Source organism: Arachis stenosperma, chromosome 6 (assembly GCF_014773155.1).
Source record: "Arachis stenosperma cultivar V10309 chromosome 6, arast.V10309.gnm1.PFL2, whole genome shotgun sequence".
Classification (NCBI taxonomy): domain Eukaryota; kingdom Viridiplantae; phylum Streptophyta; class Magnoliopsida; order Fabales; family Fabaceae; genus Arachis; species Arachis stenosperma.
Window position 1 is genome coordinate 45,806,739 of NC_080382.1, and position 22,869 is coordinate 45,829,607.

The window sequence follows — 22,869 nt, forward strand, 5'->3', positions numbered from 1 at the left end:
TCACAGAGGAGCCAAAAGTAAAATTGGGTCTCAGGTCTCAAGAGACTAGGTAGCAGAGCCTAGATCTCTATTTGCCTTCCTAGATCCAAGTTAACAAAGCAATTGACAGAAAATTAAAGAAGAAGCAATAAGGGAAATTGAAATTGAATTGAATTATGCAGAGAAGATTTAAAGAGAGTTTGAATGGGAATTGAGACAGAATTTCCTCAATTTCTAACACCCAAAACTCAAAAACAGAAGATTAGAAATGCTTAGGCAAGAATGAGGAAGAAGAGAGATCAATTCTCCTCCCCAATTCTCAGAAATCTCAGTGAAGTCACCAAGAACAAGTGCCAAAGCTCAAAAGGAAAGTAAAATTTAAAAGTGAAGGTAAAAGTGTGTGTGTAAAGGTTCCCAGTTCAAAAGTCCTAATTACATCAAACTAGCTTCTATTTATACACTTTCTATTCTTAGATTTTGGGATTTGGATGGGCTTTTGATTTGGTGAAGAAATGAATTCAAATGGATTTTTAATTTGAATTTTTGGCCCATTAAAAGTCACTCCCAGGAGGCTGCCCTGCCCTTGTGGAGGGCAGGGCAGAAAATTGATGCATGGTGCGGACGGTTGGTGCGAGCTGGGCGCGGCCTTGGTGCGCAAGGTGCTGCCCTGCCCGCGCCAAGGGCAGGGCAAGAAAAGTTGGTGCGCCAGAATTTCCTTGGTGCTGCCAGAATCAGGAATTGGTGCGCCAGAATCAAAAGTTGGTGCGCCAGAATTGAGCTTGGTGCATAGGATGCTGTCCTGCCCTCGCGGAGGGCAGGGCAGAAAAATTGGTGCTGCCAGGAGAGGATCGTGGTGCGCGCTGGTGCTGCCAGGGAAGGATTTGGTGCGCCAAATTTGTGTGTGGCGTGCCAGGATCGTGCGCCAATCCAAATGCTGCCCTGCCCGCGCCAAGGGCAGGGCAGAGTTCTCACATTGCTTGTCCCGTGTTCGAAACACGGAGGAGGCACACGCTACAATAATTTCCTTGGTTTCTTGGCACGGCAATCAACCTTAGTTCTTGGCTTCCTCATGGTTCCTTGTTCGAGTCTTGTGGCATGCATGGGTGACATTTTTCCCTTGAATTTCTTCCTTGGAGAGCCCGATTCTGCCCTCTACAAGGGCAGGGCAATGTTCTCTTCCTCTTGGTCTCAAGGCACATTTTGTGCTCTGCCCTTGTAGTGGGCAGGGCAGAGTTGCCTTCCTTGGTTGGTTCCTTTATGTTGCCCTCCTAGAGGGCAGTGTGCCCTTGTGGAGGGCAATGTTGCCTCCCCCTTTGCATGCGGCACACTTCCTTGGGCTTTGACCACGCTTTCCTTTCCTTAGGCTACACTTCTTAGGCCACGCTTTTCCTTTTCTTTTCTTTTCTTCACCTACAATAAACCAAAACAACCACTCCAAGTATCACTAAATTCAAGAGGCTTATAAATCAATTAAAATTCAATTAAAATTAGCTCAAACCTCATGGATTAACATTAATTTCATGGTGGTTGCTTGATTTAAAGAAGTTATGCATTTTCACTCCAAATCACTTACTTAGGATACAAGAAAGTGCATAAATGCTAACAAAACAAGTAAAATTAGCTTGAAAAATGGGTATATGATGACTTGTCATCAACAACCACTCTTGTTCTACAAGCAACCAAGGCTCTAGTGAATATCTCTTGGATTCCTGATAACACGATGCATGGTTGATCGCCTGACAACCGAGTGCTCGCCTGACAAACGAGCCAGCCATTCCGTGAGATCAGAGTCTTCGTGGTATAGGCGAGAACTGATGGCGGCATTCAAGAGAATCCGGAAGGTCTAACCTTGTCTGTGGTATTCTGAGTAGGATTCAATGATTGAGTGACTGTGACGTGCTTCAAACTCCTGAAGGCGGGGCGTTAGTGACAGACGCAAAAAAATCACTGGATTCTATTCCGGTCTGATTGAGAACCGACAGATGGATAGCCGTGCCGTGACAGGGTGCGTTGAACATTTCCAATGAGAGGATGGGAGGTAGCCACTGACAACGGTGAAACCCTTGCATAAGCTTGCCATGGAAAGGAGTAAGAAGGATTGGATGAAGACAGTAGGAAAGCAGAGAGACGGAAGGGAAGGCATCTTCATGCGCTTATCTGAAGTTCCTACCAATGAATTACATAAGTATCTCTATCTTTATCTTTTATGTTATTTTCGTTCATCACCATTATACATTTGAGTCTGCCTGACTGAGATTTACAAGGTGACCATAGCTTGCTTCATACCAACAATCTCCGTGGGATCGACCCTTACTCACGTAAGGTATTACTTGGACGACCCAGTGCACTTGCTGGTTAGTTGTGCGAAGTTGTGTAATGCCATGGGATTGAGCTACCAAGTTTTTGGAGTTCATGACCGGGGATTATGAGAGTTGTGAAAAGTATTGTTCACAATTTCGCGCACCAAGTTTTTGGCGCCATTGCCGGGGGATTGTTCGAGTTTTGAGCAAGCTCTTTGTCCGGTAACATCAGTGCCAAAATCCGGCAACAGCACCAAGTTTTTGGCGCCGTTGCCGGGGATTGTTTTGTGTATGGACAACTGACGGTTCATCTTGTTGCTTAGATTAGGTATTTATTTTTTTCGAAATTCTTGAAGATGAGTTCTAGAGTTTCATGATGATTTGTTGAAATCTGGCTGGCTGAGAAGCCATGTCTAATCTCATTGGACCGAGGTTTCAACTTATCATCACAGAAGCTTGTTGATTTTTTTTATCAATCGTGCTTTTGGAGCAGTGATCTGCTAAGGCTTGGCTGGCCTTTGGCCATGTCTAGTGTTTTGGACCGAAGCTTTCTTTGAAAGCTTGGCTGGCTGTGAAGCCATGTCTAATTCCTGGACCGGAGTCTTAGACTAGCATTGCACTGATTCCTGGAATTCTCATTAAGAATTTTGATATCTTTTTCCACTTAATTTTCGAAAAACACAAAAAAATAAAAAAAATTTTTATAAAAACCAAAAATATTTTATGTTTCTTGTATGAGACACTAGTCTTATCTTAAGTTTGGTGTCAATTGCATGCATTCATTCATGTGTCTTAGTGATCTTCAAGATGTTCTTGATGATTTACTTGCTCTAATCTTTGAATTCTATTGACTTGAAGTATTTTGTGTGTCTCATATGCATTCTCATATTGTTAGTGTCAGTGGTAAACAAACTGCTAAGTTTGGTGTCTTGCATGCATTGTTATTTGATTTTAGTTGCATTTTGATTCTTCTTTATCATTAAAAATCCAAAAATATTTTTTAATTTGTGTCTTTTCAAGTCAATAATACAAAGAATTGAAGATTCAGAACATGCTGCAGAGGAATTATACAGAAAAAGCTGGGCGTTCAAAACACCCAGTGAAGAAGGACAGACTGGCGTTTAAACGCCAGCCAGGGTACCTGGTTGGGCATTTAACGCCCAAAAAGGGTGCATTTTGGGCGTTAAACGCCAGAATGGATACCATTCTGGGCGTTTAACGCCAGGATGGCAAAGGGGGAAGATTTTGTTTTTCAAATCAATTTTTTTCAAGTTTTCGAGGTTTTTCAAAATCAAATCTTTTTCAAATCATATCTTTTCAATCAAATGTTTTCAAAATCAATTCCTTTCCTTTTTCAAAGATACTTACTATCAATTAATGATTTGATTCAACATTTCAAGTATGTTACCTTTTCTGTTGAGAAAGGTTTAATGTTTGAATCATATCTTTTCTTGATAGCCAAGTTACTAATTTTTAAAAAATCAAATCTTTTTAAAATTGTTCTCAAATCATATCTTTTCAATCACATATTTTTAAAATCAATCATATCTTCTTAACCTCATCTTTTTCAAAATAAATTTTCAATCAAATCTTTTTAATTTCTAATTTCAAAATCCTTTTCAAAAATCACTTGATTTCTTTTCCACTTTGAATTTTCGAAAATTATCAATCAATTTTTCAAAATGTTTTTAACATCTTATTTCTTTCCCACTCTCATTTTCGAAAATTAAGTAATGTTTTTCAAAAATATTTTCAAAATCTCTCACTTAATTTTCGAAAATTACTTCCCTTCTCCTCACATCCTTCTATTTATGGACTAACACTATCCCTTAATGCAAAATTCGAACTCCATCTCTTTTGATAAGTTTGAATTTTCTACTTCTGTCTTCTACTCTTCTGTTCCTCTGACACTTCAAGGAATCTCTATACTGTGACATAGAGGATTCCACATTTTCTTGTTCCCTTCTCTTTCTTATGAGCAGGAGCAAAGACAAAAGCATTCTTGTTGAGCCTGATCCTGAACCTGAAAGGACCTTGAAGAGAAAGCTAAGAGAAGCCAAAGCACAACTCTCTTTAGAGGACCTGACCGAATTCTTCAAAGAAGAAGAACACATGGCAGCCGAAAACAACAACAATGCAAACAATGCAAGGAAGGTGCTGGGTGACTTTACTGCACCTACTCCCAACTTCTATGGGAGAAGCATCTCTATCCCTGCCATTGGAGCAAACAACTTTGAGCTTAAGTCTCAATTAGTTTCTCTAATGCAACAGAATTGCAAGTTCCATGGACTTCCACTGGAAGATCCTCATCAGTTTTTAGCTGAATTCTTGCAAATCTGTGACACAGTCAAGACTAATGGGGTTGACCCTGAGGTCTACAGACTGATGCTATTCCCTTTTGCTGTAAGAGACAGAGCTAGAATATGGTTGAACTCACAACCTAAAGAAAGCCTGGACTCTTGGGAAAAGCTAGTCAATGCCTTCTTGGCAAAGTTCTTTCCACCTCAAAAATGGAGTAAGCTTAGAGTGGAAGTCCAAACCTTCAGACAGAAGGATGGAGAATCCCTCTATGAAGCTTGGGAAAGATACAAACAATTAATCAGAAAATGTCCCTCAGACATGCTTTCTGAATGGAGCATCATAGGTATTTTCTATGATGGTCTCCCTGAACTATCCAAGATGTCTTTGGATAGCTCTGCTGGAGGATCTCTTCATCTGAAGAAGACGCCTACAGAAGCTCAAGAGCTCATTGAAATGGTTGCAAATAACCAATTCATGTACACTTCTGAAAGGAATCCTGTGAACAATGGGACTAGTCAGAAGAAAGGAGTTCTTGAGATTGATGCTCTGAATGCCATTCTGGCTCAGAATAAGATATTGACTCAACAAGTCAATTTGATTTCTCAAAGTCTGTCTGGAATGCAAAATGCACCTGGCAGTACTAAGGATGCTTCATCTGAGGAAGAAGCTTATGATCCTGAGAACCCTTCAATGGAAGAGGTGAATTACCTAGGAGAACCCTATGGAAACACCTATAATTCTTCATGGAGAAATCATCCAAATTTCTCATGGAAGGATCAACAGAGACCTCAACAAGGTTTCAACAACAATAATGGTGGAAGAAACAGGTTTAGCAATGGCAAGCCTTTTCCATCATCTTCTCAGCAACAGACAGAGAATTCTAAGCAGAACCCCTCTGACTTAGCAACCATGGTCTCTGATCTAATCAAAACCACTCAAAGTTTCATGACTGAAACAAGGTCCTCCATTAGGAATTTAGAGGCACAAGTGGGACAGCTGAGCAAGAAATTTACTTAACTCCCTCCTAGTACTCTCCCAAGTAATACAGAAGAAAATCCAAAAGGAGAGTGCAAAGCCATAACCATGGCCGAATATGGAGAGGAAAGAGAGGAGGTGGACGCCACTGAGGAAGACCTCAATGGGCGTGCACCAACCTCCTCTGAGTTCCCCAATGAGGACCCATGGGAATCTAAGGCTCAAAATGAGACCATAGAGATTCCATTGGACTTACTTCTGCCTTTCATGAGCTCTGATGAGTATTCTTCCTCTGAAGAGGATGAGTATGTCACTGAAGAGCAAGTTGCTAAATACCTTGGAGCAATCATGAAGCTAAATGACAAGTTATTTGGAAATGAGACTTGGGAAGATGAACCTCCTTTGCTCACCAAAGAACTGGATGACTTGTCTAGGCAGAAATTACCTCAAAAGAGACAAGATCCTGGGAAGTTTTCCATACCTTGTACCATAGGCACCATGACCTTCAAGAAGGCCCTGTGTGACTTAGGGTCAAGTGTGAACCTCATGCCTCTCTCTGTAATGGAGAAGCTAGGGATCTTTGAGGTACAAGCTGCAAGAATCTCATTAGAGATGGCAGACAACTCAAGAAAACAAGCTCATGGACTTGTAGAGGATGTTTTGGTGAAAATTGAAAACCATTACATCCCTGCTGATTTCATAGTCCTAGAGACTGGGAAGTGCATGGATGAATCCATCATCCTTGGCAGACCCTTCCTAGCCACAGCAAAGGCTGTGATTGATGTTGATAAAGGTGAACTGATCATTCAAGTGAATGAAAAATCCTTGGTGTTTAAGGCTCAAGGATATCCCTCTGTCACCATGGAGAAGAAGCATGAAGAGCTTCTCTCAAATCAGAGACAAACAGAGCCCCCACATTGCTCTGAGTATCTGTGAGGCTCCATGAGAGCCCTCTGTCAAGCTACTGACATTAAAGAAGCGCTTGTTGGGAGGCAACCCAATGATTATATTTTATCTATTTCCCTTTGATATTTTATTTTTTTTGTAGGTTGATGATCATAAGAAGTCACAAAATCCATTGAAAAAGCAAAAACAGAATGAAAAACAGGAAGAAAAACAGCACACCCTGGAGGAAGAACCCACTGGCGTTTAAACGCCAGTGAGGCTAGCAATTGGGCGTTTAACGCCCAGTCTGGCACCATTCTGGGCGTTTAACGCCAGAAAGGGGCACCAGACTGGCGTTAAACGCCAGAAAAGGGCAAGAACCTGGCGTTAAATGCCAGGAATGGGCACCATCCCGGCGTTTAACGCCAAAAATGACTCAAAACGTGATTTTGAGCAACATTTGGTGCAGGGATGACTTTTCCTTGACACCACAGGATCTGTGGACCCCACAGGACCCCCACCAACCCCACCACCACCCTCTCTCTTCTTCCCCCATTCACCAATCACCTCAATACCTCTTCCCCAAAAACCCCTTCACCTATCAAATCCCATCTTTCTCTTCACCACTCACATCCATCCTTCATAAAACCTCACCTACCTCACCCTTCTAATTCAAACCACTTTCCCTCCCAAACCCACCCTCAAATGGCCGAACATCCCTCTCCCTCTCTCCTATATAAACCCTCCTTGACTCCTTCATTTTCACACACCTTAAACACCATCTCTCTCCCCTTGGCCGAATACAAAGCCTTTTCCCTTTCTCCTCATTTCTTCTTCTTCTACTCTCTTCTTTCTTCTTTTGCTCGAGGACGAGCAAACCTTTTAAGTTTGGTGTGGTAAAAGTGTTGTTTTTTCGTTTTTCCATAACCATTTATGGCATCCAAGGCCGGAGAAACCTCTAGAAAGAGGAAAGGGAAGGCAAAAGCTTCCACTTCCGAGTCATGGGAGATGGAGAGATTCATCTCAAGTGTGCATCAAGACCACTTCTATGAAGTTGTGGCCTTGAAGAAGGTGATCCCCGAGGTCCCCTTTTCACTCAAAAAGGGTGAATATCCGGAGATCCGCCATGAGATCCGAAGAAGAGGTTGGGAAGTGCTTACCAACCCCATTCAACAAGTCGGAATCTTGATGGTTCAAGAGTTCTATGCCAATGCATGGATCACCAAGAACCATGATCAAAGTGTTAACCCGAATCCAAAGAATTATCTTACTATGGTTCGGGGGAATTACTTGGATTTTAGTCCGAAAAGTGTAAGGTTGGCATTCAATTTGCCCATGATGCAAGGAGATGAACATCCTTACACTAGAAGGGTCAACTTTGATCAAAGGTTGGACCAAGTCCTCACAGTCATATGTGAAGAGGGCGCACAATGGAAGAGAGATTCAAGAGGCAAGCCGGTTCAATTGAGAAGGCATGACCTCAAACCCGTGGCTAGAGGATGGTTGGAATTCATTCAACGCTCAATCATTCCCACTAGCAACCGGTCCGAAGTTACTCTAGACCGGGCCATCATGATTCATAGCATCATGATTGGAGAAGAAGTGGAAGTTCATGAGGTTATAGCCCAAGAACTCTATAAAGTGGCAGACAAGTCTTCCACCTTGGCAAGGCTAGCCTTTCCTCATCTCATTTGTCACCTCTGTTATTCAGTTGGAGTTGACATAGAAGGAGATACCCCCATTGATGAGGACAAGCCCATCACTAAGAAAAGGATGGAACACACAAGAGACCCCACTCATCATGAGATCCCTGAGATGCCTCAAGGGATGCACTTTCCTCCACAAAACTATTGGGAGCAACTAAACACCTCCCTAGGAGAATTGAGTTCCAACATGGGACAACTAAGGGTGGAGCATCAAGAACACTCCATCATCCTCCATGAAATTAGAAAAGACCAAAGAATCATGAGGGAGGAGCAACAAAGGCAAGGAAGAGACATTGAGGAGCTCAAGCACTCCATAGGATCTTCAAGAGAAAGAAAGAGCCGCCATCACTAAGGTGGACCCGTTCTTTAATCTCCTTGTTCTTTATTCTTCTGTTTTCCGAATTTTATGCTTATGTTTATCCATGTTTGTGTCCTGTGATCATTAGTGTCTTAGTGTCTATGCCTTAAAGTTATGAATGTCCTATGAATCCATCACCTTTCTTAAATAAAGAGTGCTTAATTGAAAAGAAAGAATTGCATGAATTTTGAATTTTATAGCAGTTTAATTATTTTGATGTGGTGGCATTATTTTTGTCTTCTGAATGTATGCTTGAACAGTGCATATGTCTTTTGAATTTGTGGTTCATGAATGTTGGCTCTTGAAAGAATGATGAAAAAGGAGACATGTTACTGAGAATCTGAAAAATCATAAAAATGATTCTTGAAGCAAGAAAAAGCAGTGAATACAAAAAAAAAGAGAAAGCAAGCGAAAAAAAAAACCGAAAAAAAAAGAAAAAGAAAGAAAAAAGAAAGAAATAAAGTTGTGATCCAAGGCAAAAAGAGTGTGCTTAAGAACCCTGGACACCTCTAATTGGGGACTCTAGCAAAGCTGAGTCACAATCTGAAAAGGTTCACCCAATTATGTGTCTGTGGCATGTATGTATCCGGTGGTAATACTGGAAGACAGAGTGCTTTGGGCCACGGCCAAGACTCATAAAGTAGCTGTGTTCAAGAATCATCATACTTAACTAGGAGAATCAATAACACTATATGGATTCTGAGTTCCTAAAGAAGCCAATCATTCTGAGTTGCAAAGGATAGAGTGAGATGCCAAAACTGTTCAGAGGCAAAAAGCTAAAAGCCCCGCTCATCTAATTAATACTGATCTTCATAGATGTGTTTGGAATTCATTGCATATTCTCTTCTTTTTATCTTATTTGATTTTCAGTTGCTTGAGGACAAGCAACAATTTAAGTTTGGTGTTGTGATGAGCGGATAATTTATACACTTTTTGGCATTGTTTTTAGTATGTTTTTGGTATGATCTAGTTAGTTTTTAGTATATTTTTATTAGTTTTTAGTTAAAAATCACTTTTCTGGACTTTACTATGAGTTTGTGTGTTTTTCTGTGATTTCAGGTATTTTCTGGCTGAAATTGAGGGATCTGAGCAAAAATCTGATCCAGAGACTCAAAAGGACTGCAGATGCTGTTGGATTCTGACCTCCCTGCACTCGAAGTGGATTTTCTGGAGCTACAGAAGCCCAATTGGCGCGCTCTCAACGGCGTTGGAAAGTAGACATCCTGGGCTTTCCAGCAATATATGATAGTCCATACTTTGCCCAAGATTTGATGGCCCAAACCGGCGTTCAAAGTCACCTCAAGAAATCCCAGCGTTAAACGCTGGAACTGGCACCCAAATGGGAGTTAAACACCCAAACTGGCATAAAAGCTGGCGTTTAACTCCAAGAAGGGTCTCTACACGAAATTGCTTCATTGCTCAGCCCAAGCACACACCAAGTGGGCCCGGAAGTGGATTTTTATGTCATTTACTCATCTCTGTACACCCTAGGCTACTAGTCTTCTATAAGTAGGACCTTTTACTATTGTATTGGAGAGCTTTTGATCATGTTTTATGATTGAACTCAATTTGGGAGGCTGGCCATTCGGCCATGCCTAGACCTTGTTCTTATGTATTTTCAACGGTGGAGTTTCTACACACCATAGATTAAGGTGTGGAGCTCTGCTGTACCTCGAGTATTAATGCAATTACTATTGTTCTTCTATTCAATTCCGCTTGTTCTTTGTCCAAGATATCACTTGTTCTTCAACTTGATGAATGTGATGATCCGTGACACTCATCATCATTCTCACTCATGAACAAGGTGACTGACAACCACTCTTGTTCTACAAGCAACCAAGGCTCTAGTGAATATCTCTTGGATTCCTGATAACACGATGCATGGTTGATCGCCTGACAACCGAGTGCTCACCTGACAAACGAGCCAGCCATTCCGTGAGATCAGAGTCTTCGTGGTATAGGCGAGAACTGATGGCGGCATTCAAGAGAATCCGGAAGGTCTAACCTTGTCTGTGGTATTCTGAGTAGGATTCAATGATTGAGTGACTGTGACGTGCTTCAAACTCCTGAAGGCGGGGCGTTAGTGACAGACGCAAAAGAATCACTGGATTCTATTCCAGCCTGATTGAGAACCGACAGATGGATAGCCGTGCCGTGACAGGGTGCGTTGAACATTTCCAATGAGAGGATGGGAGGTAGCCACTGACAACGGTGAAACCCTTGCATAAGCTTGCCATGGAAAGGAGTAAGAAGGATTGGATGAAGACAGTAGGAAAGCAGAGAGACGGAAGGGAAGGCATCTTCATGCGCTTATCTGAAGTTCCTACCAATGAATTACATAAGTATCTCTATCTTTATCTTTTATGTTATTTTCGTTCATCACCATTATACATTTGAGTCTGCCTGACTGAGATTTACAAGGTGACCATAGCTTGCTTCATACCAACAATCTCCGTGGGATCGACCCTTACTCACGTAAGGTATTACTTGGACGACCCAGTGCACTTGCTGGTTAGTTGTGCGAAGTTGTGTAATGCCATGGGATTGAGCTACCAAGTTTTTGGAGTTCATGACCGGGGATTATGAGAGTTGTGAAAAGTATTGTTCACAATTTCGTGCACCACTTTGCCGTGATCATCTCAGGGAGTGGCAGATTCTCTTTTTGATGCATGTGATGAGATTTTGTCCTCATGCTATGCTTTTCCTTTGTCTTGTCTCTTTCATTGAAGATTCTTTGACTACCTAGTCATCACAACAAGACACATACATTAGCTTCATCCAACCGTGACTAGAGTGTTTTTTTTATTAATATTATACTAATCATCAATCCTTATATTCATTTGAACCGTGACTCTCCTTGGAGGACACCAAACTTAATGTTTGGTCATAAAGAAAATTGTGTCCCTTCCTCCAATTAGTGAAATCCCAATGTCACACTTAGTTAAATGTTTATAAGAATTGTTTTCATCACACTTTCTTTTTCCCCCTTTTTTTCATGAAGGATCAATTGTGTCCCTAAATCGGTGCATCAAAGTTTGATGAACACCAAACTTGTTTCATGTCAAAGGGTACATCACAATTGCTGCCTTCATTACCGAAAAAGAATTTTTTCATTTATAAGATTTTGGAAATTAACAATTGTATGATTATTGATGCATGAATTTCCAATTTTCATGAAGCTATGTGGACACCGAACTTAGTGTTTGGCCATATGCTTTGTCAAGACACTTTAAGCATGTAAAACGGAATTATTTGTAACATTGGTTTAGTGTGCTTGAAGGCATACCAAACTTGGAATTCCCAGCATATGTTTCAAAACAGTGCATGCAGTCAATGGACATGTTCATGAAAAGAGAAAAGAATTCATGCTCAAATGATCATAACTTATTGAATTTAAAATGACATGAATCTTAAATCATGGGTTGCCTCCCATGGAGCGCTCTTTTATTGTCATTAGCTTGACATTGAGGCTTTCTTTTATGGTGGTTGGTGCTTGTAGAGCCTCAATTTGTCTCCCCTGACTGTGATCCTCTTCTTTCTTCTCTGGTGTTCAATTTCAGCATGCTCTAATGAGAGTATGTTGCTGACAGTGTAGTAGTCCTCAGTTTGTTGGTTTGCCCCCAGCTGTTGATATATCAGTTGCACTTTGTCACCTTTGGAAAGCCCCTCTGTTGGGATCTTCCTGTTCTTCCAACCCCTTTTTGTTTTGTTTCTGCGTTTCATCTTTCCTTTTGTTGATCTTTCTTTTCTGGCCGTAGGCTTCCCTTGGGGACCTCTCTTCTCAGTGGCTAATACTCCAATATCCTCTTGGGCTCCTTCATCAGTCTGCAAAACTCTTATCCTTGGGATGTTGCTGTGACTCTCCTCATCATTTTCTTCCTTCAACTGTGATTCTCCCTTGTCAATTTTCATATAGTCTTTCTTCTCCTTGCTAAATTGTGCCTCTGGTAATACCTTCAGAGTGACACTCTGGTCATGCATCCTGAGAGTTAATTCCCCTTCCTCTACGTCTATGATAGCTCTAGCAGTGGCCAAGAATGGCCTTCCCAGTATAACAGAGTCACCATCATCATCGTTTGATTCTAGAACCACAAAATCAGCAGGGTATATAAAACTGTCCACCTTGACCAAAAGATTTTCAATTACACCCCTGGGGTATACCATTGACTTATCCACCAGCTCCAGAGACATTTGTACTGGGTTGACTTCCTCTATATGCAGCTTTTTCACCAGGGAGGATGGTATCAAATTAATACTTGCTCCGAGATCGCACATTGCTTTAGTGATGGTCACTTCCCCAATGGTGCAAGGCAACAGGAAGCTCCCTAGGTCCTCAAGCTTGGGAGGAAGCCCCTTTTGAATCAAGGCCCTGCATTCCTCAGTAATCATTATGGTTTCTTTCTCATCCCAGCTTCTTTTCTTGTTGATAAGCTCCTTCAAAAATTTGGCATACAGAGGCATTTGCTCAAGTGCTTCAGCCAAGGGAATATTGATTTCCAGCTTCTTGAAGGTCTCAAGGAACTTGTGGAAATGCTGGTCCTTAACCTCTTTGTTGAATCTCTGAGGATATGGCAGTGGAGGTGCGATGCTCTTTCCTATTTGCTGTTGTCCCTGAGTCATTTCCCTCGAGCTATGTGGCTGGGTGTTCTTCTCTTTAAGTTTCTCAGTGCTTTTGTTTGGCATCACAACTTGCTCCTTAGCTTCATCTGCTTTTGTTTGCTTCTCATCCTCTGTTGGTTCTTTGATGCTTTCTGTTTGCTTTTTTGTAGTGTCATTGTTGCTCATCAACGTTCTCCCACTCCTTAATTGTATTGCCTTGCATTCCTCCTTGGGATTTGGGATTGTGTCACTGGGCAGTGAGCTTGAAGGTCTTTCAACAGAAATTTGTTTGGAGAGTTGCCCAATCTGCCTCTCTAGGCTTTTTAGTGATGCTTCATGGTTTTTGTTTGTTATTTCCTGGTGTTTCATCATTTTTTCTATCAAGGTCTCTAAGTTGGTGAGTCTTTGAGGTTCAGGTGGTGCTTGTGGTGGGTTGTGAGATGTGGGTGGTGGATGATAGGCATTTTGGTTGGTGGGTTGGTTATTGGATTGGTACTGGTTGAGATTAGGGTAGTTGTTTTGAGGTTTTCTGTATGTGTTTTGGTTAGTCTGCTGCTGGTTGTAGTTTTGGTTGTTTCTTGGGTTGTTTTGATTTGAATTCCTCTGCCATGGGTGTTGGTTTTGGTTGTGAGTGTCTCCCCATCTGAGGTTGGGGTGATTTTTCCATGAGGGGTTGTAGGTATCACCATAGAATTCATTTGGATTTGAATGCATGTACTGGACTTGTTCCTGCTGTTGCTCCTCTTGGATTTCTTCATTTTGCCCCCATGTGGCTGATGGTTGGCTGGTGTTAACTGCTGCAACTTGGAGGCCATCAATCCTCTTGGTCATTTGCTCAAATTGTTGTTGAATTTGCTGCTGCATTAATTTGTTTTGAGCCAGGATTGAATCCACTCCTTCTAGCTCCATTACTCCTCTCCTTTGTGATGGTTGGCGGCCTCTTTGATGAGCAAAGAAATATTGGTTGTTGGACACCATATCAATGAGTTCTTGAGCCTCTTCTGCAGTTTTCATGAGTTGCAAGGAACCTCCAGCTGAATGATCCAAAGCTTCCTGGGATTTCAGTGTTAAGCCTTCATAGAAGTTCTGCAGCTTCTCCCACTCATTAAACATGGCAGGGGGACATTTCCTGATTAGAGCCTTGTACCTCTCCCATGCCTCATAGATGGGTTCAGCCTCCATTTGTGTAAATGTTTGTACCTCAGCCTTCAACCTTATAATCCTCTGAGGTGGGTAAAACTTGGCAAGAAACTTGGTTACCAAATCATCCCAGTTGTTGATGCTGTCCCTTGGAAAAGATTCCAACCATTGAGTGGCCTTGTCCCTGAGAGAAAATGGGAATAGCATCAGTTTATAACTGTCAGGAGGTACACCATTAGTTTTGACAGTGTTACATATCCTCAAGAAGGTGGATAAGTGTTAGTGCGGGTCTTCAAGTGGTCCTCCACCAAAAGAGCAATTGTTCTGAACCAAAGTGATGAGTTGTGGCTTGAGTTCAAAATTGTTTGCATTGACATTTGGAGCCAAAATGCTGCTTCCACAATGTCTAGGATTTGCAAAGGTATAGGAGGCCAAAACTCTCCTCTGGGGTGGGTTGTCATTGTTGTTGTCTGCTCCTCCTGGTGGATTTGTTGAATGTTCCTCCATCTCTTGAAATTCTTCGTCTGATTCCTCTTCTCCAACAATATTTTTCCCTCTTTCAGCTCTTCTTAACCTCCTGAGAGTTCTTTCGTCTTGTTCATGAAAATTGGGTGTGTTTCTTCTTGTACCTGACATACAAGCAGAGCATAAGAAACACACTAAACTAGTGACACTTCAATCTAATGCTGGATTGAAGTTTTAGTTAGTTTAAGCAAAAAATCAAACAGTTAGTGGGTTAATTGAAAATTAAAAGACAGAAAAGTAAAAGTGCTTGATCTAGATCACCACTTCACTTAATCATTGTCAATCTAATCAATCCCCGGCAACGGCGCCAAAAACTTGATGTGCGGAAAACGATCCGACACAAAACTCACCGGCAAGTGCACCGGGTCGCATCAAGTAATAAAAACTCACGGGAGTGAGGTTGATCCCACAGGGATTGAAGGATTGAGCAATTTCGGTTTAGTGGTTGATTTAGTCAAGCGAATCAAGATTTGGTTGAGTGGTTTGTGATTTGCAGAAATTAAATTGCATTGAAAGTAAAGGGAATGTGTAAATTGCATGAAATTAAAGAGGGCAAGAAATTAAAGTGCTGAATCTTAAAGAACAAGAAATTAAATGGCTAAAACTTAGAATGCAAGAAATGTAGATTGCGGAATCTTAAAGTGCAAGGAATGTAAACGGCTGGAATTGTAAAGGGGATTGGGGATTGGATTTGCAGAATTTAAACAAGGAAAATTAAATTGCATCAAACAGAAGAGTAAAAGAGGGTTTGGGTTGAATCGGATCTGAAGCAAAACAAGTAAATGAACATGAAAAGCAAAAATAGAATGTAAACTTTGGAATCAGATCTCAGGACCCAGAGACTAGAAAACCAAGTCTAGATCTCAATGCCTTCCTAGATCCAACAAGAACAATTGCAAGGGAAATGTAAATTGCAAAGAAAGTAGATGAAGAGCAATTAACCGAAACTGAAATTCAATTAAGCAGTAAATAAACAGAGAGATCCAAGGATGAGATTGAAACAGAATTTCTTCAATTCTCCAACCCAAGATCCAAGACAATTGTAATTGAAATTGAAAGCAATAAAACTAAGAGGAAGAGAAATGGATTCTCCTTCCCCGAGACTAAGAAATTAAAGATCACTCAATACCAAAGGCTCTCCGAAAACTATTCTAAAAACTAAAAGGGAAAGCTCCCTATGAGAACTAAAAAGAAAAGCTCCCGAATAACTTGAATTCTATCCTATTTATACACTTTCTTCAAATGATCTTCAAGCCTTGAGTTGGGCCTTTGCTCTTGGTGGAATTGGGTTGAGAGAGGCCTTGGTTGATTGCTCTTGGAGTTTGGAGAGGAACCGAAGTGAACCAAGTGAACCGGGTTTGAATGTTGCAAAAGTTTGAGTAAAAGTTTGAGGCAAACTTTTACTCCAACTTTTCATATCAGCCTCCATGTTTTTGCTGATACCAACGTTGGTGCAAAATTTAGAGGTCTAACTTTTGCTCCAACGTTGGCCTTCCTTAGTGCACTTATGGCGCCAACGTTAGCCCAAAAGTTAGAGGCTAACGTTGGCGCAAACTTTTGGTGGCCAGGGAGTGATTTTCATGCGCCAACGTTAGCCCAAAAGTTAGGGGCTAACGTTGGGGCAAACTTTTCACCCAAAAGTTTGTGCAAAAGTTTGAGGCTAACTTTTGGTCCAGCTTTTTTCTTCCTGGTTCATTTTCACTTATTCCAAAAGTTTGAGCTAAAGTTTGAGGCAAACTTTTGCTCAAACTTTTTGTCCTCTCTTTCTCCTAGCCATTCCTTCTTGCTTCAACCTTTCTCCAAGCCTTCTTCACCTATCATTAATCAACCAAACACATCAAAGCTATGCTCAAAATCATGAGATATTCATTCTTTCACAATATGTAACAAATATAGCATAAAACCTCATGAAATTGCATTAATTCATCTATGGTTGATTCAATCAAAGGAAGCATGAAAATCTGCCCAAATTGGCTTGCTTAGACCTCAAGAAAGTGCATAATTCAAGTGAAAACAAAAGAAAAAGACTAGTGAAACTAGGCTAAGATGACTTGTCATCACAACACCAAACTTAAAGCTTGCTTGTCCCCAAGCAAGAAATGAATTATTAAGAAGAAAGAATGAAATGGAAGAGGATGTTCATGCTAGCAGAGTATTATTGGTAATTCATGGGGTTTTGTGTGGATATGCAAATACTCACTTCTTATTGACTCCTAGGCCTAGAAAGTCTCCTTCAAGCTTCAAGTAACATACTGCTATGACCTCTCATTATTCCTTTATCCTTGGCTATTACTTTGTTCAAAAGCTTTATTTGAGTGTCATGTGTAGCAAGTTTATTTTCTTTTCTGTATACTTGACACATTATTCACCATAGACACTTGGCTCACATTCCTTCTTAAAACATTGATGCCCAGCACCTCTTTGGGTTACTAAATGCCTTGTAGTTAGGTTGCTCTTGATAGTGGACTTTCAGCTGATGATCCCGGATTAGTTAACCCAAGTCACCAAGTGTTGATGCACTCCTAAGAGCTTACTAATCCAAGCAGATCCTAGTACAAAGACACCACAGGCATATATTTTAAGGTTCAAGCTATTGGTGTCCAGCTTTGTTTCTTTTTGTTTCCTTTTTGTTCTGCCACTTTTTGGCTATCTCTTTTCTTTCTTTCTTTTTGTTTTTCTTTCTAACCAAGGAATTTTATTTAATTGAGATTCATAGACAGTAGGCCACTCTTTACTTAGAAGGAGATATCCTAGCTCTTTATTCACTAAAAGTGAGCTATTATACAATCACACACATACCACCACTTACTTTTATTCTACTTCTATCTAACAGAGACTATCTTACTTCACATTCAAACATTTCTTTTATTGAATTAAAGATGCAGGGGGCAAAACATGCTTTTAGTCAAGTGGAAGTAAACACATAAGCACATACTTAAACTAGCTTACTTATTTTAAGATAAACGAACATAATGCAAAGACTATTAATTAAAATAACTACTTAAAGATGCAAAGACACTTAAAACAGATAGAATGCATGCTTTTTCTTTGTAGTGATGAATAAGGAGCAAGTCCACCTTTCATTTGTCATGCTTTTTCTTTCTTCTTTCATACACTTGGTTGCTGGTGTTCCCTGTGTCCATGTTTGTTGTCTGTTGACCCCGCCAGAACCCAGCTTTATTCATCGCCTCCTCTACTCTATCTTCAAGTCTCATAGCCTTGTTTACTTCTACCTCACTTCTCTTTTTGAAGAATTCATCAAAAGTTGGGAATGCCGGATCCATGTTGTGCAAATGTTCTCCAATATAGTTCAGTTTGATTTGGCTATTGATGTTGTAATCGGCTTGTACTTCATACCTTGCATCTTGGAGTGTTGTGAACTCTTTGAGAGCCCTCAAATTTTCAGCTTGCATTTGTTCCAACTTCCCAAAAGATTCATGAGATTGAAAGGCATGTTCTTCTTGCATCACAAGGAATCTTGACTCGAATTCACTTTGTTTGTTCATCATTCTTAGCTCCCTTTCTTCTTGTGCTTGTTGGTTTTTCATGTATAGTGAATGGTATTCCTCTTGCCTTTCTTGAATTCTCATGTACTGTTGTGACAATCTTCCTATTGCTTCTTGCATTTGAGTCATATCCATATTGCCATGTGGGAAAAAGTGTGGCTGTTCCTCCTCCTCTTGTGGCTCTTCTTCTATGTGTGGCTCATCTTCTTCCATTGGTTCTTCTCTTTCCCTTCTTCCATGTGGCCTTCGGCCTTGATGTGCTTCAGGAGGCATCATCATTCTTTCAATGGTTATGGGCATGCCTTGGCTTAACCACATTGGATTCTCATCTTCCATTGGCACTTTAGCCTTTGCACACAACCTCCAAATGGTACTTGGGTAGTATAGCCAAGAACCGGCCGAATTCTTCTCAGCCAGCCTTTGAATATCTTTTGCAAGGATTTCATGAACTCTTATCTCTCCTCCCACAATGATGCAATGCAGCATCACAGCTCTCTCCCTGTTAACTTCTGAGGTGTTCACTGTGCCCAGAATTGATCTTTTCATCAACTCATACCATCCTTTTGCTTCCGGGGTGAGGTTACATCTCTTCAGATACTTATACTTGTTCTTGTCATCTCCTTCCCACTCTGAGTTCTCCATACAAATATCTCTAGCAATCTCATCATAATCCTGATCTTCATTCAATCTTTGTTGGTATCCCAGTTCACTAAAGCGGACTGACTTTAGTCTCAAGACTTTCTTGATTGCATCCGAGCTAAAGTCTACTTCCACTCCCCGCACATAGCTCTTGTACGTTGGGGGCTCACGCATGTCTAGCCTTGAGATATTTGCATAAAACTCTCTTATGATATTGGCATTGATTCGGGTGGCTGGTGATACAAGTTCCTCCCACCTCCTCTTTCGAATTTTCTTCTTCATTTCTTGGCATTCATCATCCGGTGCATTAGTGCTGGTATGATCGCACCTATTATAGTTCGCACACACAATTTTCTTAACCATGTGGCGCGAGAGAGCATAACACTATCGGCGAAGCCTTGCAGGTACTGTAGGTGCCTGCCGAGGATGAGGCCATTGCGGCTCGCCCTTAGGTGTCCTACTCGGGATAGCGTCATTTAGAGAATGAGGGTCGGCACGACGTAAAAAAAAAAAGGTGCAACACGAGGACTTCCCATGAGGTCACCCATCCTAGTACTACTCTCGCCCAAGCACGCTTAACTATGGAGTTCTGATGGGATCCGGTGCATTAGTGCTGGTATGATCGCACCTATTATAGTTCGCACACACAATTTTCTTAACCATGCGGCGCGAGAGAGCATAGCACTATCCGCGAAGCCTTGCGGGTACTGTAGGTGCAAGCCGAGGATGAGGCCATTGCGGCTCGCCCTTAGGTGTCTTACTCGGGATAGCGTCTTTTAGAGAATGAGGGTCGGCACGACGTAAAAAAAAAAAGAGGTGCAACACGAGGACTTTCCAGGAGGTCACCCATCCTAGTACTACTCTCGCCCAAGCACGCTTAACTACGGAGTTCTGATGGGATCCGGTGCATTAGTGCTGGTATGATCGCACCTATTATAGTTCGCGCACACAATTTTCTTAACCATGCGGCGCCAGAGAGCACAACACTAACCGCGAAGCCTTACGGGTACTGTAGGTGCATGCCGAGGATGAGGCCATTGCGGCTCGCCCTTAGGTGTCCTACTCGGGATAGCGTCATTTAGAGAATGAGGGTCGGCACGACGTAAAAAAAAAAAAAGAGGTGCAACACAAGGACTTCCCAGGAGGTCACCCATCCTAGTACTACTCACACCCAAGCACGCTTAACTGCGGAGTTCTGATGGGATCCGATGCATTAGTGCTGGTATGATCGCACCTATTATAGTTCGCAAACACAATTTTCTTAACCATGCGGCGCGAGAGAGCATAACACTATCCGCGAAGCCTTGCAGGTACTGTAGGTGCCAGCCGAGGATAAGGACATTGCGGCTCGCCCTTAGGTGGCCTACTCGGGATAGCGTCATTTAGAGAATGAGGGTCGGCACGACGTAAAAAAAAAAAAAAAAAGAGGTGCAACACGAGGACTTCCCAGGAGGTCACCCATCCAAGTACTACTCTAGCCCAAGCACGCTTAACTGTGAAGTTCTGATGGGATCCGGTGGATTAGTCCTGGTATGATCGCACCTAGTATAGTTTGCACACACAATTTTCTTAACCATGCGGCGTGAGAGAGCATAAGACTATCCGCGAAGCCTTTCGAGTACTGTAGGTGCCAGCCGAGGATGAGGCCATTGCGGCTCGCCCTTAGGTGGCCTACTCGGGATAGCGTCATTTAGAGAATGAGGGTCGGCACGACGTAAAAAAAAAAAAAAAAAGAGGTGCAACACGAGGACTACCCAGGAGGTCACCCATCCTAGTACTACTCTCGCCCAAGCACGCTTAACTGTGGAGTTCTGATGGGATCCGGTGGATTAGTGCTGGTATGATCGCACCTAGTATAGTTCGCACACACAATTTTCTTAACCATGCGGCGCGAGAGAGCATAACACTATCCGCGAAGCCTTGCGGGTACTGTAGGTGCCTGCCGAGGATAAGGCCATTGCGGCTCGCCCTTAGGTGTCCTACTCGAGATAGCGTCATTTAGAGAATGAGGGTCGGCACGACGTAAAAAAAAAAGGTGCAACACGAGGACTTCCCAGGAGGTCACCCATCCTAGTACTACTCTCGCCCAAGCACGCTTAACTACGGAGTTCTGACGGGATCCGGTGCATTAGTGCTGGTATGATCGCACCTATTATAGTTTGCACACACAATTTTCTTAACCATGCGGCGCGAGAGAGCATAACACTATCCGCGAAGCCTTGCGGGTACAGTAGGTGCATGCCGAGGATGAGGCCATTGCGGAGTTCTGATGGGATCCGGTGCATTGGTGCTGGTATGATCGCACCTATTATAGTTCGCAAAACAATTTTCTTAACCATGCGGCGCGAGAGAGCATAACACTATCCGCGAAGCCTTGCGGGTACTGTAGGTGCATGCCGAGGATAAGGCCATTACGGCTCGCCCTTAGGTGGCCTACTCGGGATAGCGTCATTTAGAAAATGAGGGTCGGCACGACGTAAAAAAAAAAAAAAAAAGAGGTGCTACACGAGGACTTCCCAGGAGGTCACCCATCCTAGTACTACTCTCGCCCAAGCACGCTTAACTGTGAAGTTCTGATGGGATCCGGTGGATTAGTGCTGGTATGATTGCACCTAGTATAGTTTGCACCCACAATTTTCTTAACCATGCGGCGTGAGAGAGCATAACACTATCCGCGAATCCTTGCGGGTACTGTAGGTTCCAGCTGAGGATGAGGACATTGCTGCTCGCCCTTAGGTGGCCTACTCGGGATAGCGTCATTTAGAGAATGAGGGTCGGCACGACGTAAAAAAAAAAAAAAAAGATGTGCAACACGAGGACTTCCCAAGAGGTCACCCATCCTAGTACTACTCTCGGCCAAGCACGCTTAACTGTGGAGTTCTGATGGGATCCGATGCATTAGTGCTGGTATGATCGCACCTATTATAGTTCATACACACAATTTTCTTAACCATGCGGCGTGAGAGAGCATAACACTATCCGCGAAGCCTTGCGGGTACTGTAGGTGCCAGCCAAGGATGAGGCCATTGCGGCTCTCCTTTAGGTGGCCTACTCAGGATAGCGTCATTTAGAGAATGAGGGTCGGCATGACGTAAAAAAAAAAAAAAAAAAAAAAAAAAAAAAAAAAAAGAGGTGCAACACGAGGACTTCCCAGGAGGTTACCCATCCTAGTACTACTTTCTCCCAAGCACGCTTAACTGTGGAGTTCTGATGGGATCCGAAGGATTAGTGCTGGTATGATCGCACCTAGTATAGTTCGCACACACAATTTTCTTAACCATGCGGCGCGAGAGAGCATAACACTATCCGCGAAGCCTTGCGGGCACTGTAGGTGCCTGCCGAGGATAAGGCCATTGCGGCTCGCCCTTAGGTGTCCTACTCGAGATAGCGTCATTTAGAGAATGAGGGTCGGCACGACGTAAAAAAAAAAGGGTGCAACACGAGGACTTCCCAGGAGGTCACCCATCCTAGTACTACTCTCGCCCAAGCACGCTTAACTGTGAAGTTCTGATGGGATCCGGTGGATTAGTCCTGGTATGATCGCACCTAGTATAGTTTGCACACACAATTTTCTTAACCATGCGGCGTGAGAGAGCATAACACTATCCGCGAAGCCTTGCGGGTATTGTAGATGCCAGCCGAGGATGAGGACATTGCTGCTCGCCCTTAGGTGGCCTACTCGGGATGGCGTCATTTAGAGAATGAGGGTCGGCACGACGTAAAAAAAAAAAAAAGAGGTGCAACACGAGGACTTCCCAAGAGGTCACCCATCCTAGTACTACTCTCGGCCAAGCACGCTTAACTATGGAGTTCTGATGGGATCTGGTGCATTAGTGCTGGTATGATCGCACCTATTATAGTTCGCACACACAATTTTCTTAATCATGCGGCGTGAGAGAGCATAACACTATCCGCGAAGCCTTGCGGGTACTGTAGGTGCCAGCCGAGGATGAGGC

The 22,869-nt window shown here is 42.4% G+C and overlaps 12 non-coding genes across 12 annotated transcripts; all 12 read right to left on the minus strand.

Moving 5' to 3' along the window:
- Positions 1 to 4,796: 4,796 nt before the first annotated feature.
- Positions 4,797 to 4,904, minus strand: LOC130937779 (small nucleolar RNA R71). Its single transcript, XR_009068979.1, has one exon. It is a non-coding gene; the product is annotated as a small nucleolar RNA R71 (small nucleolar RNA).
- A 14,520-nt stretch (positions 4,905 to 19,424) lies between these two features.
- Positions 19,425 to 19,543, minus strand: LOC130937251 (5S ribosomal RNA). The gene has a single exon (XR_009068476.1). It is a non-coding gene; the product is annotated as a 5S ribosomal RNA (ribosomal RNA).
- Positions 19,544 to 19,726: 183 nt separating this feature from the next.
- Positions 19,727 to 19,845, minus strand: LOC130937203 (5S ribosomal RNA). The gene has a single exon (XR_009068432.1). It is a non-coding gene; the product is annotated as a 5S ribosomal RNA (ribosomal RNA).
- Positions 19,846 to 20,030: 185 nt separating this feature from the next.
- Positions 20,031 to 20,149, minus strand: LOC130938582 (5S ribosomal RNA). Its single transcript, XR_009069742.1, has one exon. It is a non-coding gene; the product is annotated as a 5S ribosomal RNA (ribosomal RNA).
- A 189-nt stretch (positions 20,150 to 20,338) lies between these two features.
- LOC130938924 (5S ribosomal RNA) lies at positions 20,339 to 20,457 on the minus strand. Its single transcript, XR_009070063.1, has one exon. It is a non-coding gene; the product is annotated as a 5S ribosomal RNA (ribosomal RNA).
- A 189-nt stretch (positions 20,458 to 20,646) lies between these two features.
- LOC130938705 (5S ribosomal RNA) lies at positions 20,647 to 20,765 on the minus strand. The gene has a single exon (XR_009069857.1). It is a non-coding gene; the product is annotated as a 5S ribosomal RNA (ribosomal RNA).
- A 180-nt stretch (positions 20,766 to 20,945) lies between these two features.
- Positions 20,946 to 21,064, minus strand: LOC130938747 (5S ribosomal RNA). Its single transcript, XR_009069897.1, has one exon. It is a non-coding gene; the product is annotated as a 5S ribosomal RNA (ribosomal RNA).
- A 344-nt stretch (positions 21,065 to 21,408) lies between these two features.
- On the minus strand, positions 21,409 to 21,527 carry LOC130938809 (5S ribosomal RNA). The gene has a single exon (XR_009069955.1). It is a non-coding gene; the product is annotated as a 5S ribosomal RNA (ribosomal RNA).
- A 188-nt stretch (positions 21,528 to 21,715) lies between these two features.
- LOC130938843 (5S ribosomal RNA) lies at positions 21,716 to 21,834 on the minus strand. The gene has a single exon (XR_009069987.1). It is a non-coding gene; the product is annotated as a 5S ribosomal RNA (ribosomal RNA).
- A 208-nt stretch (positions 21,835 to 22,042) lies between these two features.
- On the minus strand, positions 22,043 to 22,161 carry LOC130939037 (5S ribosomal RNA). Its single transcript, XR_009070169.1, has one exon. It is a non-coding gene; the product is annotated as a 5S ribosomal RNA (ribosomal RNA).
- Positions 22,162 to 22,342: 181 nt separating this feature from the next.
- On the minus strand, positions 22,343 to 22,461 carry LOC130938861 (5S ribosomal RNA). Its single transcript, XR_009070004.1, has one exon. It is a non-coding gene; the product is annotated as a 5S ribosomal RNA (ribosomal RNA).
- Positions 22,462 to 22,647: 186 nt separating this feature from the next.
- Positions 22,648 to 22,766, minus strand: LOC130938770 (5S ribosomal RNA). The gene has a single exon (XR_009069918.1). It is a non-coding gene; the product is annotated as a 5S ribosomal RNA (ribosomal RNA).
- Between the last annotated feature and the right edge of the window lie 103 nt (positions 22,767 to 22,869).